Raw genomic sequence first — 23,386 nt, 5'->3', positions numbered from 1 at the left:
TTCCCCTGGGTCTCAAAAGGGTTATAATGAAAATGAAAACATCTCCCATTTAAGTTGGAGATTGGGAGGAATTTCTCTGAGGGTCATTAGCCGGTTCCCCAGGTGTTAGTTTTAGAACCCCTACTCTTCCTGACATCTGTTAATCCTATGAAACTTGGAAGCTTTGTGAGCTTGATAGAACTTCAAAAGGACACGGACAGGTTGGTGTAATGGATGGACACTTGGCAAATGAAATTTAATGCAAAGAAGTGTGAAGTGATTCCTTTTGTTTGGAAGGACATTGAGACAATGTAATATAACGTATTAATTTTCAAACCCACGGCGCGACCCGCAGGTGGGTCACGGGCAGGTATCCGAAGGGTCGCAATGTCATGCGTTGCGTGGCATTGCCGAACACGGGAAGTAGTGCCCAATAGCGGTGACCGGCTTTTAAAAATGCTGGCTGCAACAGGCTTTCAGAATGCCAGCCGTCCCACGCATGCGTACCCCCTCAGCAGTGCACAGGCCCGGAGCCCAGCGAGGCAGACTGCCTCCTCCTGACATCAGCCCGCTGACCCAGGAGCAGATTTATTTATAAATCAGTGGAGTATTCCTGCCTGGAACGGTGGCAGAGAGCAGATCATGCTCCCGTACGCTGATGTCACGTGCACTGGGTTGAAGAGAGATTCCTCCATTTTGTTAGCAGAAAGCAAGTAACAAGACCATGTGTGTTATATGCAGGGAAGTACTGGCAAATGAAAGTTTAAAACTCTCAAAACTTCAAATGCATTTGAAGACTAAGCGTGGCAAGTTCGAAGACAAACCTCTTGAATTTTTTCAAAGGATGCAACAAGAACTTAAATCGACAGCTAAAGTTCTCAGCAGAAATGTCACATTGAACGACAAAGTACAATTAGCCTCTTACGTGGTAACTTACCGTGTAGCTAAAGAGAAAATGCCCCACACTGTAACAGAGATTAATTCTCCCTGCAGCAATCAACATAGAACGCGATCCATTGGCCACGCTGAGCCGGAAAAGCAGCCACCGTGGCGCAACGTGGCCAATAGGAGCCGGAGATTCCGCTCCCGGATCTACCCGAATCGCAAAGCCTTCTGAGATCTAACGAGATTGCGTGAGACATTGCGATGTAAATCTCACCCATTATGGGCGGGATCACGTTTTAGTAAATCTGCACAGTAGAGCGATACAGCGAGTCTCACTTTAATATGCAGTTTCTCTAGGTACCCGAGATTTTGGGATATGTCTCCTTTGCCTCTGAGACCTTGGACGAGCGACATTCTGTACTGTTCTCCACAAATGGGGCCAGATGGAACGGCACTCGTGAGGATCTCCCAAGGGATCGGAAGCCCCCTGGATGCATCTCCTTTGGGCACATTGGTACTTTGGCATGTCTGGTGCCAATTAGGCACCCTGGCATTGCTAGCATGGCACCCTAGCCTGGCACTGCTAATGTGCCACTGCCAGTTGTCATGGGCACTGCCAGTGTGTCACGTTGGCATTGCCAAGGTGACAGGCTGGTATTTTGTGTGCTGCCGATCAAATCGGGGTGCTCCGCGCGGTGTTGGGGGAGGTGTGGGAGGGCTGGGTCCTAGATGAGAGGTTAGCTGATAAAGTGAAATGTATCCCAGTTAGTGATAACACAGTATCTTGCCGAATTTGTGATATTGCTGAGAATTTAGAAGCCCAGCTTATTTCTCGTTTAAAGTCAGCACAGCTGTTCTCAATGCAACTGGATGAAAGTACAGGGGCGGGATTCTGCGAAAAGCGGTGGGGCAGGCAACTCCGGCACGAAGGAGTGACGTGAACCACTCCGGCGTCGGGCCGTCCTGAAGATGTGGAATCCTCCGCACCTTCGGGGGCTAGGTCGGCGCCGGAGTGGTTTGCGCCGCATCAGCCGGCGTGGAAGGGCTTGGCGCCACGCCAATTGGCGGCGAAGGGCCTCCGCTGGTTGGCGCGAGTTGGCGCATGCACGGGAGTGCCAGCATGTGCTGCCGTCATCCCAGCGCATGCGCAGGGGGGTTCATCTCCATGTCGGCCATCGCAGACTGTTACAGCGGCCGACACGGATGAATAGAGTGCCCCCACGGCACAGGCCCGCCTGCGAATCGATGGGCTCTGATCGCAGGCCAGGCCACCATGGGGGTACCTCCCGGGACCAGATACCCCCACGCCTCCCGAGGACCCTCGAGGCCGCCCACGGAGCCACGTCCCGCCGGTAAGTACCTGTTATAATTTACGCCGGCGGGACCGGCCGTAAACGGGCAGCCACTTGGCCCATCGCGGGCCGGGGAATAGCCTGGGCGGGGGGGGGGGGGCTGCTATTATTTATACTCAACTGGTCTGGATATGCATCAGATGGATGAATAGTCTAAAAAATTGTGTCCTATCTAAAGAAATCCTACTCCTACTTTAGTGAACTGGGCTCGGGCAGCAGTTTGAAGAGTGGAGACTTATTTGGCAGGGCTGATGGTCTGTTATACATACACTGGATAACAGAGAGTGTGCAGATACACTGCTTAGTGAGAATATTGGCCATATTTACATTTCGTATTTACATGGGGATACAGTTTAAACATTAAAATGTGGAACCAGTCTGCTGGTCGTAGTTCATTGCACCTTTTAAATTCCACTGTTGAATTAGTTTTTTTTTAGTGGGCATCACTGGTTCGGACAGCATTTATTGCCCATCCCTAGTTGTTCTTCAGAAGGTGGTGGTGAGCTGCCATCTTGAATGGCTGCAGTCTTGAAGTGAATATACACCTACAGTGCTGTTAGGGAGGGAGTTCCAGGAATTTGACCCAGTGACAGTGAAGGAACGGAGATATATTTCCAAGTAGGGATAGCAAATGACTTAGAGGGAAATCTTTAGGTGGTGGGGTTCCCAGGTATCTGCTGTTCTTACCCTTCTAGATGGTAGTGGTTGTGGGTTTGGAAGGTGCTGTCTAAAGAACCTTGGTGAGTTACTGCAACACATTTTGTAGATGGTGCACATGGCTGCCACTGCTCGAAGGTGATGGAGGGTTTGAATATTTGTGGAAGGGGTAGCAACCAAGTGGGCTGCTTTGTCCTGGATGGTGTTGAGCTTCTTGAGTGCTGCTGCTGCAAAGAGTATTCCCTTACACTCCTGACTTGTGCCTTGTAGGCGATGGACAGGCTTTGGTGGTGTAGGGCGGGGGGAGTTGTCAGGAGGTCAGTTACTTTTCATCGGATTCCTACCATTCTACCTTCTCTGGTAGCCACAGTAATAATCAGTTCAGTTTCTGATCAATGGTAACTCCCAAGGTTACTTACCACTTGTCAGCCCAAGCCTGGATGTTGTCCAGGTCTTGCTGCATTTGCACATGAACTGCTTTAGTATCTGAGGATTCACAACATGGTGCTGAACATTGTGCTGGCATCTGCGAACATCCCCACTTTTGACCTTATATGGAAGGGAGGTCATTGATGAAGCAGCTGAAGATGGTTGGGCCTCAGACACCACCCTAAGGAATTCCTGCAGTGATGTCCACGAACTGAGATGATTGACCATCAACCACACAACCATATTCCTTTGTGCCAGCTATGTCTCCAGCCAGCGGAGAGTTTTCCCCCTTATTCCCATTGACTCCAGTTTAGCTAGGGCTCCTTGATGCCATACATGGTCAAATGCTGCCTTGAGGTTGATGGCAGTCACTCTCACCTCGCCTCTGGCATTCAACTCTTTTGTCCATGTTTGAATCAAGACTATAATGAGGTCAGGAGCTGTGTGACTCTGGCAGAACCCAAACTAAAGCATCCATGAGCAGGTTATTGCTGAGTAGGTGTCACTTGATAGCTCGACTTCCATCACTTTGCTGATGATTGAAAGTAGACTGACAGGGCGGTAATTGGCTGGATTATATTTGTCCTGTTTCTGGAGTACAGGACATACCTGGGCAATTTTCCACATTGCCTGGTAGATGCCAGTGTTGTAGCTGTACTCTAACAGCTTGGCTAGGGGTGCGGAAAGTTCTGGAGCACAAGTGTTCAGTAGTATTGCCGGAATATTGTCAGGGCTCATGGCCTTCAGTATCCAGTACCTTCAGGTGTTTCTTGACATGACGTGGAATGAATCGTATTGGCTGAAGACTGACATCTGTGATGCTGGGGACCTCTGGAGGAGAACAAGATGGATCATCCACTCGGTACTTTTGGCTGAAGATTGTTGCGAATGCCTCAGCCTTGTCTTTTGCCCATATGTGCTGGGCTCATCCATCATTGAGGATGGGTATATTTGTGGAACCTCCTCCTCCAGTGAGTTGTTGAATTGTCCAGCATCATTCACGACTGGATGTGGCAGGACTGCAGAGCTTAGATCTGATGCGTTCATTGTGGAATCGTTTAGCTCTGTCTATTAATTGCTGCTTATGCTGTTTGGCACACAAGTAGTCCTGTGTTGTAGCTTCACCATGTTGATACCTCATTTTTCGGTATGCCTGGTGTTGCTCCTGGCATGCTCTCCTGCACTCTTCATTGAACCAGGGTTGATCCCCTGGCTTGGTGGTAAAGGTAGAGTGGAGGATATGCCAGGCCATGACTTTGCAGATTGTGGTTGAATACAATTCTGCTGCTGATGATAGCCCCCAGTGCCTCATGGATGCCCAATCTTGAGTTGCTAGATCTGTTCGAAGTCTATCCCATTTAGCACGGTGTTGGTGCTACACAACACGATGGAGGATATCCTCAATGTGAAGAAGGGACTTCTTCTCAACAAGGTCTGTGCAGTGTCACTTCTACTGATACTGTCATGGACAGATGTTGATAAGGATGAGATCAAGTATGTTTTTCCTTTTGTTGGCTCCCTCACCTCCTGTCGCAGACCAATTCTCGCAGTTGTGTTCTTTAGGACCCAGCCAGCTCGGTCTGTGGTGGTACTACCGAGCTACTTTTCATAATGGACATTAAAGTCCCCATCCAAAGTACATTCTGTGCCTTTTCCACCTCTTTTTTGATTCATCAGCTGACAGTGGACATTACATGTTAAGCAACAGGAGGTTTCCTTGCACATGTTTAACCTGAAACCATGAGACTTCATAGGGTCTGGAGTCAATGTTGAAGACTCCCAGGGCAACCTCCTCCCGACTGTGACTATGACCAATGAGCCGCCACCTTCGCTTACCCAGGAATGGTGATTTGCAGTCTGGAACATCGTCTGTAAGGTGGATTCTGTCAGGATGACTGTGTCAGGCTTGACGAGGCTGTGAGGCAGCTCTACCAACTTTGGCACAAGCCCCCAGCTTAGTAAGGGGGACTTTGCAGAGTCAATAAGGCTGGGTTTGCCATTGTCGTTTCCATGCCTGGGTCGATACTGGGTGATCCTTCCCGTTTCATTCCTTTGTGTTTTCGAAGCAATTGAATACAAATTAGTGTCTTACTTGGCCGCTAATTTAATAGTCATCCACATTGCTATGGGTCAGCCATGTAGGGATGGCAGGTTTCCGTCCCTATAGTGCATATCGATAACACAGTGGTTAGCACTGTGGGTCACTGTCTGTGCGGAGTCTGCACGTTCTCCCTGTGGGTTTCCTCTGGGTGCTCCGGTTTCCTTCCACAAGTCCCGAAAAACGTGCTGTTGGATGAATTGGGTTTCTGAATTCTCCCTGTGTGTACCTGATCAGGTGCCGGAATGTGGCAATTAGAGGCTTTTCACAGTAACTTCATTGCAGTATTAATGTAAGCCTACTTGTGACAATAAAGATTGTTATTAAATTATTAGTGAACCAGATGGGTTGTTATGACAATCGACAATGGCTTCATGGTCATTATTAGACTTAAATTCCAGATATTTTTTCTGCTGTGATTCGAACCCTGGTGCCCAGATCACGGCCAGGATTCTCTGAAAATGGGGCTATGACCCCAGGTCCGGCGGAAAATGAACGCGAATCACTCCAGACTTTTTTCAAAAAGCCCAGTGATTCTCCGACTGCAAGAGGGCTAGCAGGGCCACGGCGGGTGCCACACAGCTCCTGCTGCCGATACGGGGGCCCTGCACATCCGGCCGTGGGTCCTTGCATGCGTGTAGCGACCGTTCTTGCGCCAGCCCCCGTGCAACATGGCGGAGCCACACAACGGGCCGACGCGGATGAAGATAGGCAAACCCCGGATCACACGCGCCCGCTGATCGGTAGCCCCCATCTGGGGCCTGACCGTCGTGGAGCCCCCCTCCCCGGAGTCTGATCCCACGCCCCCCCCCCCCCCCCTCCCCCCCCCACACACACACCAGGATGGCTACCGCGAGTCCAAGCTCCCGCGGGGTGAAACCATACGGGAACCACAGTGGCGGAACTCGGCGGGTCGACAGCAGAGAATTGCCGCAGGGGCCTCTTTCAACGGCCCCCGATCGGCGCCGCATCAACCGCGCTCACGTGACTGCCGCCGATTCTCCGGTCGCCAGAGAATTGCATTGCAGCGTCAGAGCCGATCGCAGGTCTGAGACCCCATTTTCCCACCGCGCCGAGCGCGGTTTCAGTGCGAGGCTCGGAGAATTCCGGCCCATGTCTCTGGATTAGTAGTCCAGTGACAATACCATGACAGTACCACCTCCCTAGTAGCTTTTGTTGCTTTTGCTTTTGACTACAATTTAATCAGTGTTTCTAACTAGGTACAATAATACTTCTTAAAATCTCCTCTACTTAAATTGTGATCAGTAATCCATACACTTTCAGTTACGAAGGTGTCTGGTTCCATTTAAGCACTTGCTAATCTCACAGTAATTTTCATGCAATGAGGAATTAAAATAGCCACAGGGTAGTCCTCTCTCATAGTGTGCAAAGGGGAAGGTCTTATGTTTTTGTGCCTTTTCTTTCTGACTGAACAACTGATCTATCCATATGAAGATTCCGTGTTCCCGGAATCAGACATTCTGTTCCTAAGAAAAGCTAATTACTTTTCACAATGATGCCCTCATTCCTCAGTAGGCATGTTCTCCTGGAAGTTCAACACTAAGAGGTAGAGGTATGAGGAAGTTTATTTTAGAACAAATTTCCAAACTTCCTTTCGATAACAACTTGATTCACCTGTAAATTATTAAAGCAATACGTAAGACCATAAGCTATAGGAGCAGGATCAGGCTATTTAGCCCATCGACTCTGCTCTGGCCTTCGATCATGGCGGAAATGTTGCTCATCCCCCATTCTCCTGCCTTCTGTCCATAACCCCTGCTCGCCTTATTAATCAAGAAATCGTCTTATTAATCAAGAACACCAGATTTGTGCTTAAGGTGCTTATTTGATTATGGACCACTAGCTGGAAGGTAAATTAAGCAGAATAGTTCCTTAGAGCAAAAGGACTAAGAGCGGGATAGGCAATTTAACCTCTTGAGCCTCCTCTGCCATTTAATACATCTGGCTGATCTCATCATGATGTGAGATGCTGGCATTGGGACTGGGGTGAGCACAGTAAGAAGTCTTACAGCACCAGGTTAAAGTCCAACAGGTTTGTTTAGAATCACTGGCTTTCGGAGCACAGCTCCTTCCTCAGGTGAATGAAGAGGTGGATTCTAGAAACATATATATAGACAAAGTCAATGATGCAAGACTATCTCATCGTGACCTCATCTCCACCATCTTGCCTTCAACCCATTACTAATTAAAGATCTGTCTAACTCCTCCTTAAATATACTCGCTGCCCTAGAATCCATCGCACTCGGGTCGTGAATTCCATATATTTAAGACCCTTTAGGGGAAGTAGTGTCTCCTCATCTCTGTTTTAAATTTGCAACCCCTTGTCCTGAGATTGTGACCTCTCATTCTAGAATGCTCCATGAGAGGAGGCATCCGCTCCATGCCTACTTTATCCGTACCTTTTATAATCTTATATACCTCAATTTGATCTCCCTTCATTCTTCTAAATTCTAATCAATCTAGTGAACATCTTCTGAACTGCCTCTAATGCCACTACATCTTTCCTCAAATAAGGGGGCCAAAAGTGCGGTATCACCAAAGCCTTGTACAGTTGCAACAACAGTTCCTTACCTTTGTACTCTATTTCTTTAGCTATAAATGCCAACATTCCATTCGCTTTCTTTATTACCCGCTGTACCTGCATGCTTGTTTCCTGAGACTCATGCATGAGGACACCCAGATACCTCTGCATTGGAGCACCCCAAAGTCTCTCCACATTTAGATAATAAGTTGCCTTTCCATTTTTCGGACCAAAAGGCATGACTTCACACTTATTCACGTTAAACTCCATCTGCCACATTTTGGCCCACTCATCTAACCTGCTTATATCCATTTGTATGGTTCTTATTTCCTCATTGTAACTTACTGTCCCACCTATTTTAGTGTAATCTGCAAATTTGGCAATAGTACCTCCTATCCCTGTATCCAAGTCGTTAATATAGATTGTAAATAGTTGAGGCCCAAGGACCAATCCCTGTGGCACCCCACGAGTTGCTTGCCATCGAGAAAAAGACCCATTTATCCTGACTCTGTCTTCTGTCCATCAGCCAGTCTTCTATCCAAGCTAGTGAATTACCCCACAATTGCTTCACAGCTCCAGGGTTCCAGGTTTGATTCTGGCTTGGGTCATTGTCTGTGGGGAGTCTGCACATCCTCCCCGTGTGTGCGTGGGTTTCCTCCGGGTGCTCGTGTTTCCTCCCACAGTCCAAAGATGTGCAAGTTTGGTGGATTGGACATGATAACTTACCCTTAGTGTCCAAAATTGCCCTTAGTGTTGGGTGGGGTTACTGGGATATGGGGATAGGGTGGGTGTGTTGATCTTGGGTAGGGTGCTCTTTCCAAGAGCTGGTGCAGACTCGATGGGCCACATGGCCTCCTTCTGCACTGTAAATTCTATGATGATACAAATGTAATCTAACCTTGTGTATTAACCTTTTGTGAGGCACCTTATCAAACCTTTTCCGGAAGTCCAGATATACTACATCCAGTATCTCTGCTGGCACTTCCTTTCACACCCAAGGATTTCTGCAATTAGGCCTTGGAACCTATCTTCATGCTACATGATAGCATGGTATTAGTTAGTCAGGATGAGGACAGTAAAGTCTGTGAAGTGATACCAAGCAAATGGCTGGTTAATCCATATCCTTTTAAAGGTCCACAGTGCCTCTTCAAGGTAAAATAAGCAACGGAGATGAAATAATCAGTAATCAATTCCACCATGTGGTGGTTCCATTACTGCATCTGTCAACAACAACCAGAAAGTTAATAGCGCCAATGACGTGCCATCCTCTGATTATGAATGTAAAGAAGAGCAATTGAAATCTGGAAGGCACAAACTGTTCAGTATGTACTACCAAATGGGGAAAAGGACTGTGATTATGAAAACTCTGATGAGGAGGTAAAAGTTGCAACACAAAGAATGGTGCATATAAAGTCAACCAACCCTGAGTGGATTGAAGCCCCCAGCTGCGGACGGTAATCATGTGAAGGAAAGAAGAGACTGTAAACCAGGAGGGGTTGAAGAGTGTTTATTGGTTGAAAAGGAACCAAATATTTCCTCAGCATTGACAATACTGCTTGTAGTTAGACTGTAGAAGATCCTTGAAATTTGATTAAATATTCATTGTCAAACAGAAGGGACTGACTGAATTGTACCAGAGGTGGAGGAAGTATATAAACAGAGTCATGGGGAAACACCAGGGGAAACTCTCTTAGCTACACAGGATGTAGGCATAAGAAACTCTGAACCAGTAAAGCCACGTCCAGCGCAACTAAAACCACGTTGGCTGGCTCAGTTAGAGACTGAAATACAATACCTGTTGCAGAGACAAGTGAAAACTATGTGGTCCACAGAACATCAAGTAGAGGTTGAGAGATTGAAAGACATGTTAGTAGACAAACCAGTGCTAGCTGCCCCAGACTTTACCAGACCATATAAAGTGAGAAACAGATGCCAGTGCTACTAATACATTTTGGGAGGACTAACAAGGCAAGGGAATATACAATGAATGGTCGGACCCTCGGCAGTACATAGGATCAAAGGCTCCTTGATATGTATGTTCACAGATCTCTGAAGACAGCAGAACAGGTAAATAAGCTGGTTAAGAAGGCCTATGGATGTGTAAGATCCAGGTTAATAACCACAAGGAAATGATGATGAATAAGAAACAAAAAGGATTTAATGAACACTCTCCATGCCCCAAAGGGTTTCCCATGCCCAGCCCACTCTGTGGCCGGGGTATTTATATCCAAAGGTACCCCTGGTTAAGTTTGTAGCCCTGCCCCCTCATCGGGAGATATCCTACTCAGTTGAGGCCATGAGGACTTTGATGGTACAGATCCCATGTTATAACATGATTCTTACTTTTATTAACCAAGGCATTGAATATAAGAGCAGGGAGGTCATGCTGGAGTTGTATAAAACATTGGTTAGGTCCCAGGTTAGGTCACCGCACTATAGAAAGGAAGTGATTGCACTGGAGAGGGTGCAGAGGAGATTCACCAGGATGGGCATGAGCTGGTTTGGTTCAGCCATCGAGAGAGGCTGGATAGGTTGGGTTGTTTTCCCTGGAGCAGAGAAGTTTGAGAGGGAACCTGATTGAGGTATGTAAAATAGGGGTTAGGAAGGTACTTTTCTCCTTAGTTAAGGTATTAATAACCAGGGCATAAATTTAAGGTAAGGGGTAGGCGGTTTAGAGGAGATATGAGGAAAAACATTTTCTCCAAAAGGAAAAACCTTTTTGCTCAGAGGGTGGCAGGAATCTGGAACTCACTGCCTGAAAGGGTGGTAGAAGTGGGAACCCTCAACTTTTAAGAAGACTTTAGATGAGCACTTGAAATGCCATTGCATACAAGGCTATGGACCAAGTGCCGGTAAATGGGATTGGAATGTTTAGGTGTTTGATGGTCAACGCAGACGCGATGGGCCGAAGGGCCTCTTTCCATGCAGTCAAACGTTCCGCCTCTAGGACGATGATGCAGAATAGGGGCCCTGGGATATTTTTCAGAAAAAAATAGATCAATGCCACCATTGAAAACGAAGTCTTAGCCTTGCTACTAACCCTTGAGCTAGTATATATCCGATATGACACTAAACAAAGCTTAGTTTACACATACCATAATCCACTTACATTTATAGAGAAGTTTAAAACCCAGAGCGCAAGGTTATTCCATTGGAGTTTATTGTCACGTCAGCGGCAGATACCTGGGAACCCCACCACCTGGAGGTTCCCCTCCAAGTCACTCACCACCCCGACTTGGAAATATATCGCCGTTCCTTCACTGTCACTGGGGCAAATTCCTGGAACTCCCTCCCTAACAGCATAGTGGAGGCAAGAAGGCAACTCATCACCACATTCTGAAGGGCAACTGTTGATGGGCAATAAATGTTGGCCTAACCAGCGACGCCCACATCCCATAAATTACTTTTTTAAAAGTTCAATGTTAAAATTGTACATATTCCCGGAAAAGATAATGTGTTGTTGGATGCTCTGTCACGCATTTAAGGGCTGACTAGTTACCAATGTAGAGACTGGGAAGGAAGCTTATATACTAGGGATGGACAAGTGTTTGTGATTTATGTCTTGCATACATTATAATCAAATGTCCGTGCCCTGAAGTTTAATTCTTTTAAGGGGGAAGCTATGCAAGGGTTTGTCTTGTTTATTCTCTGTTTATTCCCTTATTTCCCCTTTCTTTTATTTTTTCCCTTACATTTTGATCCATGGATGATTTATGGACATGTGTCTTTAAGGCAAGCAGCCTAAATCTTTAATTCAAGCAGAGGAAAGAAGTGGCCTGTGACTTTAATTCAAAGAGGATTTCAGCAGCAGGAGAGATCATTGTTTTTCTCTGTGCTGGTTCAAACCAAAGCTGTAGACTGACCGGCACCAATGACAGAGATTGGTTGGGACATTGTTTGATTGATTTGGCTGATGACCAAAGAATTGGCTCAAAAGGCTGTGTTCTGCTTGGTAACAGGTGGTGTATTGGATCTTATCCCATTGAAATGGTTCAGAGACCCAAGGAGCTTTCAATTTTGATTCTGGCAGCCTGCTAGAGGGATCTAACTAAATCTCTCAAAAAAAGATCCAACTATTACTCTCCTGGAGGCCACTCCAGCAAGTCTGGGTGCCGTTCTCTTGAGGCTACAGAGGCCTGACGTCAAACCATGAGCTAAAAACAAGGTTTTGATGCGAAATGAAGTGTCTCCACAGAACAATAATGGCCTGAATGCAAATCTTCAGCTGAAGGCCCAGCTTGATGAGAACTAAAGTGTCTCTCCAGAAAGCCTGCAGCCTGTAAGTACTGGATTTTTTAACCTGCAGGGACCCTGAATGACTGACTCTGCAAAGAAGATCATTACCAACTGTAAACTAGAGACGTTAATCAGCGAGCGTGCTGTGAGGAATGTCTCTTTTGACATTCATCCTTACTTTTTTACCCCTCCCCCCTCTGTTGTTTGTCTTGTGTGTGTAGGTGGAGGTGGGGGTGGGTACAGTTAAAGGGGGTAGTAGGTATTAGCTTGTTGTTATTCAGTTATATTTGCTGCATATTTCATGATAGTTCTTGGCATAAATAAACAGTAATTGTGTTTAAACTTACAAACCTGGTGACTGTAATTATTGGGCAGCCAAGGGCCAAAGACTTGGGAAGCTTTATGTGAATTATTGTTTAATTCCCTTGCGTTGTGACTCTGGGGCACTTGGGGCTGGAATTGACCGTGCAGTGGTCCGGGGTGTTTTAACACTACTTGCTAATTTAAATGGTAGCTTGCAGCCCAATGCTTTATATTCTGCTGAGTGGACAATCTTCAGCAAGGAGCCATGCTGTATGAGACTACCACTATCTAAAACTAGCCTGCATCTCTTAAAGGGGAGGTTCATTCTGGCTGCAGACATTTCTGAAAATGATTGCATAAATAAGACATTCTAAACAGAGAGAAAAGTAAAACTAGCACAACAGGCAGAGATGCTCCAAAGTTCTCAGATGCAATGTGGGCGGTGGGCAGGATATCCTCCTGAAAGACACGGAGAATGCAGTGGGAGTGGTGTCACCTGTGTCAATGAAGTAGCATAGCCTCAAAACCTGGATATGCTGCAGGAAGAAGTTGAATGAGCTCACACCAGTGCTCAGTGTCAATGCACTCATCTTCAAATCTTGCATCTTTATAAATGAAGCATCGGCCTCACATGGAACTCCATTCACAACTCCATCACACACCAACCAACAATTAAGCACAGATAATTTGCTAACATTCATTTCCTTACCCACATCTACATCTTACAACAAGTATACACCCACCAATCCTAAACCTCGTGCTGAGCAGATAGCTCTTGTGGCCCAGCAGTCACTGTCTGGTTTGACCTGATGGCGGATGGTACAGAATAAAACGAATCATGACTGCTGCCTGGAGACAGAGCAGCCTGATGCACTGAGCATGGTCACAAACCAACTTAGAGAGCAGGAATCCGTCAGGGTTGCAGTACACCTCTGCATTTTACAATGCTCACTGAGAAATCCGTAAGACTATCCTGGCAAAGCCACACACTGACGCCATCTCTATGGTCGGAGAGAACACAAACTCCTGGTACAAACAGTGTCTGTCGCCTCCCTGTGGCAGCAAACAGGGAGATGATAGGGTTGTTGCCTACTCCAGTCTGGGAGGGAGAATCCTGAGAGGAGAAACTCCGAGCTGAAGCTACTTCCACAACCATTGGCAGTGCCATCCTTGTCCTGCTCTGAGACTGTAGGTGTGCCTGCAAGAGGTATCAGACTTTCCTGAGTACTTGTGCAGCCTCTGCTCAATCTCCCTCTCATGGTGCACCCCAAGGTGACCGTTGATTGTCGTACCCATGGCTGAAAGTGAATGGTCTGAGCAAAACAACTGAAGTCTAAACTAAGGCTTTTCCCGCATGTACTCCCACTGTTGATTTCACCAACTTTAAATAATAGTTATTAAAAAAAACACAGCATTTGTATAAGCTCAGACATAAACAGTCAAAATCAGTGAGTAACAAATCTGAAAGTAGGTGGTGATCTGTTGAAATAATACTTTTTGGGAACCTTTCCTGCTGAATGGAAATGCGCATGTACAAGAGTGAACATTAGCTGAAGGGTTGAGGTTGAAGAATGGCAGCCCTGGCGTCAAATCAGCATTACACTCTGAGAAACATCTCAATCTGCATATCTCGAGCACATGCTCCTAAACCAATGCTAACACCAGAACTAAAATGGCAGCAAACAGGTGATGCCACATTCGAGTGCAGACTCAACGCAGATTAATGCCAAAATGACAGCCATAGCGTTGAAACTTCATGTAGCCTAATTTTACAGCCTAGAATTCCTGACCACCACCACCACCCCCCAAATAATCAGAAGTAGACCTTTACGTGGCTTAGAGATTTCCCATTTGCATTAAATTAAATTCTGACTAAATATCTGTCCCATTTATCTTGGATAGCTGCCATTAAAATTCCCCCAAACATCACTGTATCTGGCCCCACCTACTACACACACACAAACACATTTACTTCTGTGTCTGCAAACACTGGCTAAAAGGTTGAATGTTTTGCTGTTTAGTACAACAGTCAGAAAGTACACCAACATCAACACCTAGTGGCAGACAATCAATGCTACAGGATCTCGCACCCCTTAATTTGATGCAACAGGAACCCCCGCGCCCTTCTACATCCTCATTATTTGATATAAATAACTGCAGGATGACTCAAGATCAAAAATGAACAAAAGTCACGAAGTTGGATTTATCGCTGAATGTTTTCATTTCCTTTCGTTTCACAGACTACCCTCCTTCAGACAAGGGAGCTTTCTGAGTCCTGACCTTTACCGCTGGTCAGATTACTATTCTCCAAAAATCTGCATTTTTGATTAAACAAAGTCCAGTCTCAACTTTAATGTGGAGTACATTCCAGAATCAAGTCCTGTCTGCACAAAATACAGAGTTGGGCAGCACGGTAGCACAGTGGTTAACCCTGTTTCTTCACAGCGCCAGGGTCGATTCCCGCTCGAGTCTGCATGTTCTCCCCGTGTCTATATGGGTTTCCTCCCACAAGTCCCGAAAGCCTTGTTTGTTAGGTGAATTGGACATTCTGTATTTCCCATGTACCCAAACAGACGCCAGAATGTGACGACTAGGGGATTTTCCCAGTAACTTCCTTGCAGTGTTAATGTAAGCCTACTTGTGACAATAATAAAGATTATTATTATTAGTGGTCAAACAATGAATACTTCTGTTAATGAATAATATTGGCAGGAATGTCAACGAGAACAAAGCATTTGCAGCCAACAATGCTTTGTAAAGCAATGTCTTGGCAGGTCCTGTGATCACTGGCTGTGATCAATCCCTACGGTTATAATGTTTATTGGCTAGCGGTGTTGCTGGCTTTCCATACCATTCACCCAAGTCATGCCTGCTTCAAAACTAAGCCTGTTGAAGTTAACAGGTTGAGTAGTACACATCTAATTTTTTATGCAACTGAACTTTTGTTTTAAATGATAACATGCTCAGGCAAGTGAGCCATTTCCCTTTGTAACCACAAATGCAGACTGAATGTCAGTGGTTTATTTGCAGAATTTTGCAAATCTCCAAATTATTTCACACATTTGGCGATGGAACAGATATGTAGAATGTGGACCATCTATTATAATGTCATTCCTCATACTCAATATTGCTGACAGCAATAATTATTTAATCTTTGTTGCAACATTCATTTCTTTTAAATATTACATTAAATGAATGAATTTTATGGAAAGGCTTGTTAAAATGGAATGTAATTGTATGATATCTAACTGTAAGATGCTGGAAATGACATTGCGAGGTGTTTTTGCACTAACATGAACTAACCATATGCACCAAAAGATGGAGTACTACCACTTCGTTTTGAAGTGGATATGAGAAGCTGTGAACTTTCGACCAACTTCAGTCACCTCTAGAATTGGGTGATCTGCAATGTGTGCTGTTTCATGAGTGTTGAACAAATTTTCTGAGTATCTGGGCACACTTTCCTGGAGCAGCCACCTCATTTTAACTGGGAGCCATTGCAGTTGTATATATTTTTTAAATCTGCTATTATATTCAGCATAAATGTTTCAGAAACAAATGTGTGTAATAATGATAATAGGAAAAGGTTAGGCGGTCATTTGATAAGCAAATCTGTTGAGGTCTAGAGGTGGTGAATTGTATATTCTGTTTTGAATTTGGATATGGGACAAATGGACCAACTGGTCTTTGCCATTCTTGAACATTCCTTGATTTTAAGAATCTGACTATAAGCAAAAATGCTACAAATGTACTTTATTTAACTAATTTAAGCACTGCGCAACCGTGTCACCCCTCAGTTGATTTTCAACCAAACAGTAAATCATAGTAAATAAGAAATCAAATCTGCTCACTGCACAAAATTAGGAAAATTTGTTTGTAAAGAGAAATATCCTGGGCTGGATTTCCGTGACTGTGGCTCAGTGCTGATGATGCGTTTTACGATGCCAAAATCAGTGCCAAACCCTCACCGATTGCGGGACAGGTGAGGGGTCAGCAGCGTCGCCAGGTGATACTCCTGGCTGCCACACCAAAAACGGGTAGAGAATGGCCTGCTCCGTGACCGTGCATGCACACGGCGATAGCCTGCAGTGGTCGCGCTGTACGTGGCGCCAAAATATTTGGCCCCACGGGGTTGCCCTGTGGGGCCAAATACGGCCCCACAGGGCAACCCCTAGTCATCCTCTGGCCACCCCCCCACCAGTCCCCCCAGCCCTTGCAGAAGCCCCCCCCTCCCCCAGTCAGCAGCATGGCTGCCGGTCGACACAGTCCACTGCCGTCACGCCAGGTTCCGACGCGCTCAGACCGCCTGTTAACTGTGCGGTCGGGAACTCGGCCCATCAGGGGAGGGCCTTCCAATGATGAGCGAAAGTCGTTCCAACATCGCGCGACTAGATGACGCAATTTCAAGAGGGCGGAGACTCGAAAACCAGTGTCAACCCGGTGCCACCCCGATTTGCGCATCGGAGGGGATTCTCCACCCAACGCTGATTACGATATCGGCGTCGAGCAAAGGAGAATCCTGCCCCCTGTTGCTTCACGGCAGTATGAAAGGCCTGACTTTGTAATACATTTTTCTTATGATAAATTGAATCAACTTTACTGGATTAATAATTGTGAGCAAATTCTGAATTTAGGAAAATTCTTGATGTAACACACACCTTGGAGATTTGAATCTGATATGTGTTGAATCAGTTCCAGATGTGTCAAACAGCTGCAGAATATTATTCACTACAGCCCCTTGAAATTCTCATCACTTCACCACTGGAAATAAACATTGGTTACAAAAATTGGGCATGATAAAATTGGATCGGTAAGGGTAGCCAAAAACATAAGGTGCCATTGAAGCCATGAGACTGGAGACAGAAATTATTTTTAAGACGTTTCAATTTATTAACAAAAAGGTGGGTGGGAGGCGAGTACAACTCCTGGGCTTGCATTTGAAAGTTGGCATCTGTATTCTGTAACTATCTGAACACAAAATCTAACAGATTATTTTCCATGCGTTTATACTAAATCCACGCAACCCACCGTATGTTTCTCCATGGCAATAGTGACCCGTCACTGGCCAGCCGTGAGATTTTCTGGTCCCACCATTGCCAACAGGGTTTCTCGTTAAACGCACCCCTCGCCACCAGGAATCCCGCGATGGGGTGCACCGTCAGTGGGAACCCACCAGCGGGAGTGGCCAGGAAATTCCAACCACTAAATTTGCACACCAGTACTTTGACACTTCACAGAATTTGATTAATGCAATTCATCAGAGCATGACAATAATGAATTGGACCTTTATTCCACCAGATTTTCTAATTCTGGATTCTTCCCTTGCATGCTTTGTAAAGGCATATTTGTGAAAGTCCGCATTATTCGGACAACATGGCTAGAAAATTTAGAGGGAAATGAATTGAGCTTTTAAGGTTTCTTTGAACAGCAGAACTTAAGAAATAAGAGCAGGAGTAGGCCATTCAGCCCTTTGAGCCCATTCCACCATTCAAGGAGATCATGGCTGATCACCTCCATCAACACCATTTTCCTGCACTATCCCCTTATCGCTGGGTAGGGGGAAACATCCTACCTGCATGGACCCTGTTGAGCCCTGTAAGAATGTAAGTTTCAATATTGCCTCTCATTCTTCTAAACTCCAGAGATAAAGGCCCAGTCTTATTTAATCTTTCCTCATAGGACAATCCCTCCATCCCAGGAATTAATTTGGTGAACGTTTGTTGCTCTCCCTCTGTGGCAAGTATATCTTTCCTTGATGTGGCATTTTATACTTTTTTTTCTTTCAATGTATTATCACTGTGTTGCGTACCAGTATGTTCATAATTTGTTTCAATTGAATGCAATTTGGATTGGATTTGTTTATTGTCACGTGTACCGTGGTACAGTGAAAAGTATTGAGTTTTGACAAAAGCCAGAGAATATTTTCAGATTACCCATTTCTTCAAACCTGCACCTGGACCCTCCCCTCCACCACACATTGCCCCGGACATCACTTGCAAAATCAGTATTCGGTTTCATGTGGGCACCGGACCACTTGTGTCAAATACAAGACAGAGGCACCAACACTAAACTGGGATTTATTCAGGATGCAGAACATAAATGGAACTGGCAGTAGTGTTAGCAGTGGCAGAAGTTCAGATGGTTATGTTGTTCTCTTCCACATTAGTTCTTTGGGATAAGGGTGAGAAGGAAGGATGATAACAGTGATGAGGAACATTGCTAGTCCAGTTTTGTTGCAGCTAACCATCTTGGTCAACAGCTTGCAAAACTGTTTGGCAATAATCCCTGGACGCTATAGTGAAGATGTCCAGAATTCTCAGACACTTTTGATAATTTGCATCAGGAAAACGTGCAGAGAACAGGCAGAACAACTTACGGACTCTTCTTAACTATTTCTTCCACAAGAGCTGCTGGGTTTAGAATCTCAGACTCTGGATAGAAGCTATTTTTGGTCATAAAGGCAATTTAAAAAAAACAGGTTTTGTATGTTACAATCAGTATAAAGGGCAGTTTTGGCTCGAGAAACCTCCAGAAGATGATGTTGAGAAAATAGATTTCCCAAAGTCAAACTGCACAGTTTTGAAGGATCTAGTATGTAAACATTTATTGGAGTGTTCAGTTTGTAAATGGTTTAACAATTTCTATATTTATATCGAAGACAAACCTTATGTGGATCAAATAAACTGGAATGTCTCAGTTTGTTTTGCAAGTTCCTTCTCTCGAGCTATTAAGAATCTGTCAAAGAAATAATTTAACAGTTCTGCCTCGTGAGGTCTTACATATGTTACCATAGTTACTGCTGTACGGAGCCTGAAAATTAAAGATGGCGGGGGGAGGGTGATGGGAAAGAGAGATACTTAAACATTTTAATCTAAACAATTTCTAATTGTGGGCCTTTAACTCCTTATTTACTAAATTATCAATGTTATCTCTAAACATTATCTGTTTCGAATACTATAATTGTAAAATAAGCAACTGTTTTGCTTTTGTTAGGTAATTGTAGATTTAGGTAACTACATGTAATAATGAAACAGCTGTAATCAGTAAGTAAAGGGAGAGGTATATCAGGCTGTGGTGAATGAGTGTAAAAGTGGTTATTTAGCCCCAACTGGAGTATTGTGTCCAGTTCTGGCACGACACTTTAGAAAAGTTATGGAGATATTAGAGAAGCTGCAGAAATATTCAAAAGAAGTACTCCAGGGTGAGAAACTCCAGTTCCCTGCATAGGTTGGATTAACTTAAATGTCTGAATCATCACTTTCTTTAGTGAAGGCAGAGACAACCACATCTTCTAAACCAATCTACAAGTTACCAAGACAGACCCTACCTTTTCCTTATTTATTCACTTGCTCTTAACGTATTGGCAACACATCTTAGGATTTTCTTTGATTTTGTCTGTCAACGTTTTTTAATATCCTCTCTTTGCTTTCCTAATTTCCATTTCTGCTTCACCTCTGTACTTTCTGTCGTGTTCAAACCATGGAGAGGGTGGACCTGAGGATCTCAAGCACAATTAATAAGCTTTGCTCCTTTAGTCATGGTGCACATTCAGGCCAGAATCCATCATGTTTAGATGCTGAGGCGCAAATTGTCATCTGAATGAATGTCAGGTCAAAACAAACAGTGGCCACATCTGCTGTGCAGAGGCAGCGTGGACCCTCGACTTTCAAGGCAACAGGCTTTCAATCAGGACACAAGTGCAAGGACTGGGGGATCGAATGTTATTGCCAAGGATGACCGTGACTCTAATAACGACCCTCGTTTCAAATGTGCAAGAAAGCTCAGCTTTTCAATGCTTCGTCCTCCAGGATGATATCAGCCAGCAAGGGACGCTTTGGTGTGTAATGTGCAGACTGAGGCAATGTCAAGGGCTAGGGAAGGACTATATGGAGGGAGGCCATTGATTTTCTTTTACTCATCTAGAGAATGTTGGTGCCGCTGGCATTTATAGTGTCCTTAACTACCCTCCTTTTCAGAGGGTGAATCTGGAGTTGCATGTCGGTCAGATCAGGTAAGGACAGCAGATTTCCTTCCCCAAAGGATATTAATGAACCAGATGGGTTTTTACGATAATCAACGATGACTTCATGGTCACCATTTGACTTTTAATTACAGATTTTTTTAAATTCAAATTTTAGCATCTGCCTTGTTTGAACCCGGGTCCCCAGATCTTGCCCTGGATCACTCATCTAGTGACAATACCACATCACCAACTGCCTGCCCTATTGCTCAATTGCTTTTGTTCACGGATACAAGGAAGATTGGAGATTGCAGGCTATCGACAAATCTGCCTTGTTGGTGATAGCTCTGATTAGAATGAGGAGAGTAAGTGCCCATTGCTGATTTCAAAACTCAGGGAAGGTCTTCGCTCTGAGGAATGAGAGCCAGTGGGGCACCAGGAAGACCCAGAACGTGATGAGGAGGATACAAATTCACAAAGACATTTGGTGCAGCCAAGGGTCGACAGAAGATGCAGCTCGTATGTGGAGATGAGTGAAAGATAGTGCTACAGACGCATTCACTTGTACATGGATGTGGTAGTTCATATTTCCCCCATCCTCCATGAGAAACTCATGTCACACAGACTTGGAGGACATCCAGTGCCGATTGCTCTGAAGGTTACCGCCACAATGAACTTATTTGCACGCGGATCCTTCCAGGACTCCACTGGGGATATTTGCGAAATCTCACAAAGGGAGATAACTGATGCCTTTTTAATAATACTTGCCTTTACATATAGTTCCACGTGGATAAGGCAAGCCAGACTGCCAGAGCTGTGGAGTTCGCTGTGATCTCAGGTTTCCTCCAAGTGTAGGGCATGATCAGCTGCATGCATGCAACCATGAGAGCCCCCCGGCAGCAGCCTGTGCCATTCATTAATGGAAAAGGATTTCACTCCCACCCCCGATCTTTGCGTTCCCCCGTTGGTTGTGGACAATCCTGTCCTGCATAACAACAGGTGGATTGACTGTGAACTGTGGATTGGATGAACGAATATTTCAGAAGCATGCCTGCTTGTTGTGTTTGCTGAGCCCTCCCCAGTAAGAGATTAAGACAGTGTTTGTGCAGGAGTCTACATGAGATGGCGAACTTAAAATGGCTGGCAGACATCCAATGCTGATGCCCCATCTGCTTGTCTTGTCAAAGTAGATATAGAAAAAATGAAAGAAGGAAACAGAGTGCATTGAGAGAAAATAGACAGACAGGTTAAAGTTCAAAACAATTAAACCAAGCGGAAGATGTGGACATTGTAAATCAGCTGTGTTTGGGGATTGTAGTCCATCTGGATTCTGCCTGGTGCCCTTACAAGTGAGAGTTTGAAATGAGTAGTGGTGTGTTATTCTTACCCTGGCAAAGTGTATTCACTTGTGTCCTGTGTGCAGGATTGTCCTCTTCTGTTGGCTCTGGATGCTGATCCCCCCCGGTGACTCCTTAGATTTCTTAGAATTTAAAGTGCAGAAGGAGGCCATTCGGCCCATCAAGTCTGCACCGGCTCTTGGAAAGAGCACCCTACCCAAGCCCACACTTCCACCATGGCTAATCCACCTAACCTGCACATCTTTGGACTGCGGACTGTGGGAGGAAACCGGAGCACCCGGAGGAAACCCACGCAGACACGGGGAGAATGTGCAGACTCCGCACAGACAGTGACCCAAGCTGGGTATTGAACCTGGGATCCTGGAGCTGTGAAGTAATTATGTTAACCACTGTGCTACCGTGCTGCCCTTGAGGAGGAATTCCTTTAGGTGGATCGCTGAATCATAGCACATACCTGACCTGCAGTATATATGTGTGTGTGGGTGCCATTTAAATATAGCATCAGCGCACCCAACCCCATGAGATTACAGCAGGGTGGATGAATCCCTGTCTGTCTCGGCATGAGATTCAACGAGCTCCTTGTTGATGCATAATTAATTAGCTGAAAATTAGACCCAAAAATCAACCCCACCAATCAACAGGAATCACACTAACTTTTTCACCTGCCACTGCACTTTGTCTCCAAAATAGAAAACTCTACCTTTAGTCTTCTTTGTTTTTGAAAAGATTCCTACCTATAAAAGTGGCTCTACTGTTATGATTATGACATGTTAACTCGATGCTTCACAGGTCAAGGAAATTTATATATTTCAAACTCCTTATCTGCCAATCACTCATTAATTTCTCACGGGCAGGGCAGCACGGTGGCGTACTGGTTAGCACTGCTGCCTCACGGCACCGAGGTCTCAGGTTCAAACCTGGCTCTGGGTCACTGTCTGTGTGGAGTTTTCACATTCTCCCTGTGTTTGCGTGGGTTTCGTCCCCACAACCCAAAGATGTGTAGGGTAGGTGGATTGGTCACACTAAAATTACCCCTTCATTGTAAAAAGTGAATTGGGTACTCTAAATGTATTAAAAAAAAAAAAATTTCTCACGGATTACAATCTCCAAACAGACTGTCCATTTTGTGGACATATTTTAATTTTTATGAATTTTATCCTTTGTCTCTTTACTCTTTCTTCTCTGGCAGCAGTGGCATTGTGGTGTTGTCACTGCACAAGTAATCCAGAGACCCAGGGTACCAGGTTCGAATCCCACCATGGTAAGTGGTGAAATTTGAACTCAATAAAGATCTGGAATTATAAGTCTAATGATGACCATGAAACCATTGTCGATTGTTGTAAAAATACATCTGGTTCACTAATGTCCTTTCGGGAAGGAAATCTGCCATCCTTACATGGTCTGGCCTACACGTGACTCCAGATCCACAGCAATGTGGTTGACTTTTTAAATGCCCTCGCAAATGTCACTCAGTTCAAGGGCAATTAGGGATGGGCAATAACTAGCGGCCGTGCCCACATTCCACAAAATTTGAATGAATAATTTAAAAGATTTCTTTTTCTTTATGTGTTTTGACTCGAATTTACC

General features: G+C 45.1%; 1 protein-coding gene across 1 annotated transcript in view; it reads left to right on the top strand.

Moving 5' to 3' along the window:
• The window catches only part of prkd1 (protein kinase D1), a 419,619-nt gene that overhangs the window by 267,781 nt on the left and 128,452 nt on the right, over positions 1–23,386 (top strand). The window lies entirely within an intron of this gene.

Source organism: Scyliorhinus canicula, chromosome 2, assembly GCF_902713615.1.
Source record: "Scyliorhinus canicula chromosome 2, sScyCan1.1, whole genome shotgun sequence".
Classification (NCBI taxonomy): Eukaryota; Metazoa; Chordata; class Chondrichthyes; order Carcharhiniformes; family Scyliorhinidae; genus Scyliorhinus; species Scyliorhinus canicula.
The sequence above is the reverse complement of the archived record's forward strand: the minus strand, read 5'-3'. Positions and strand labels throughout refer to the sequence as shown.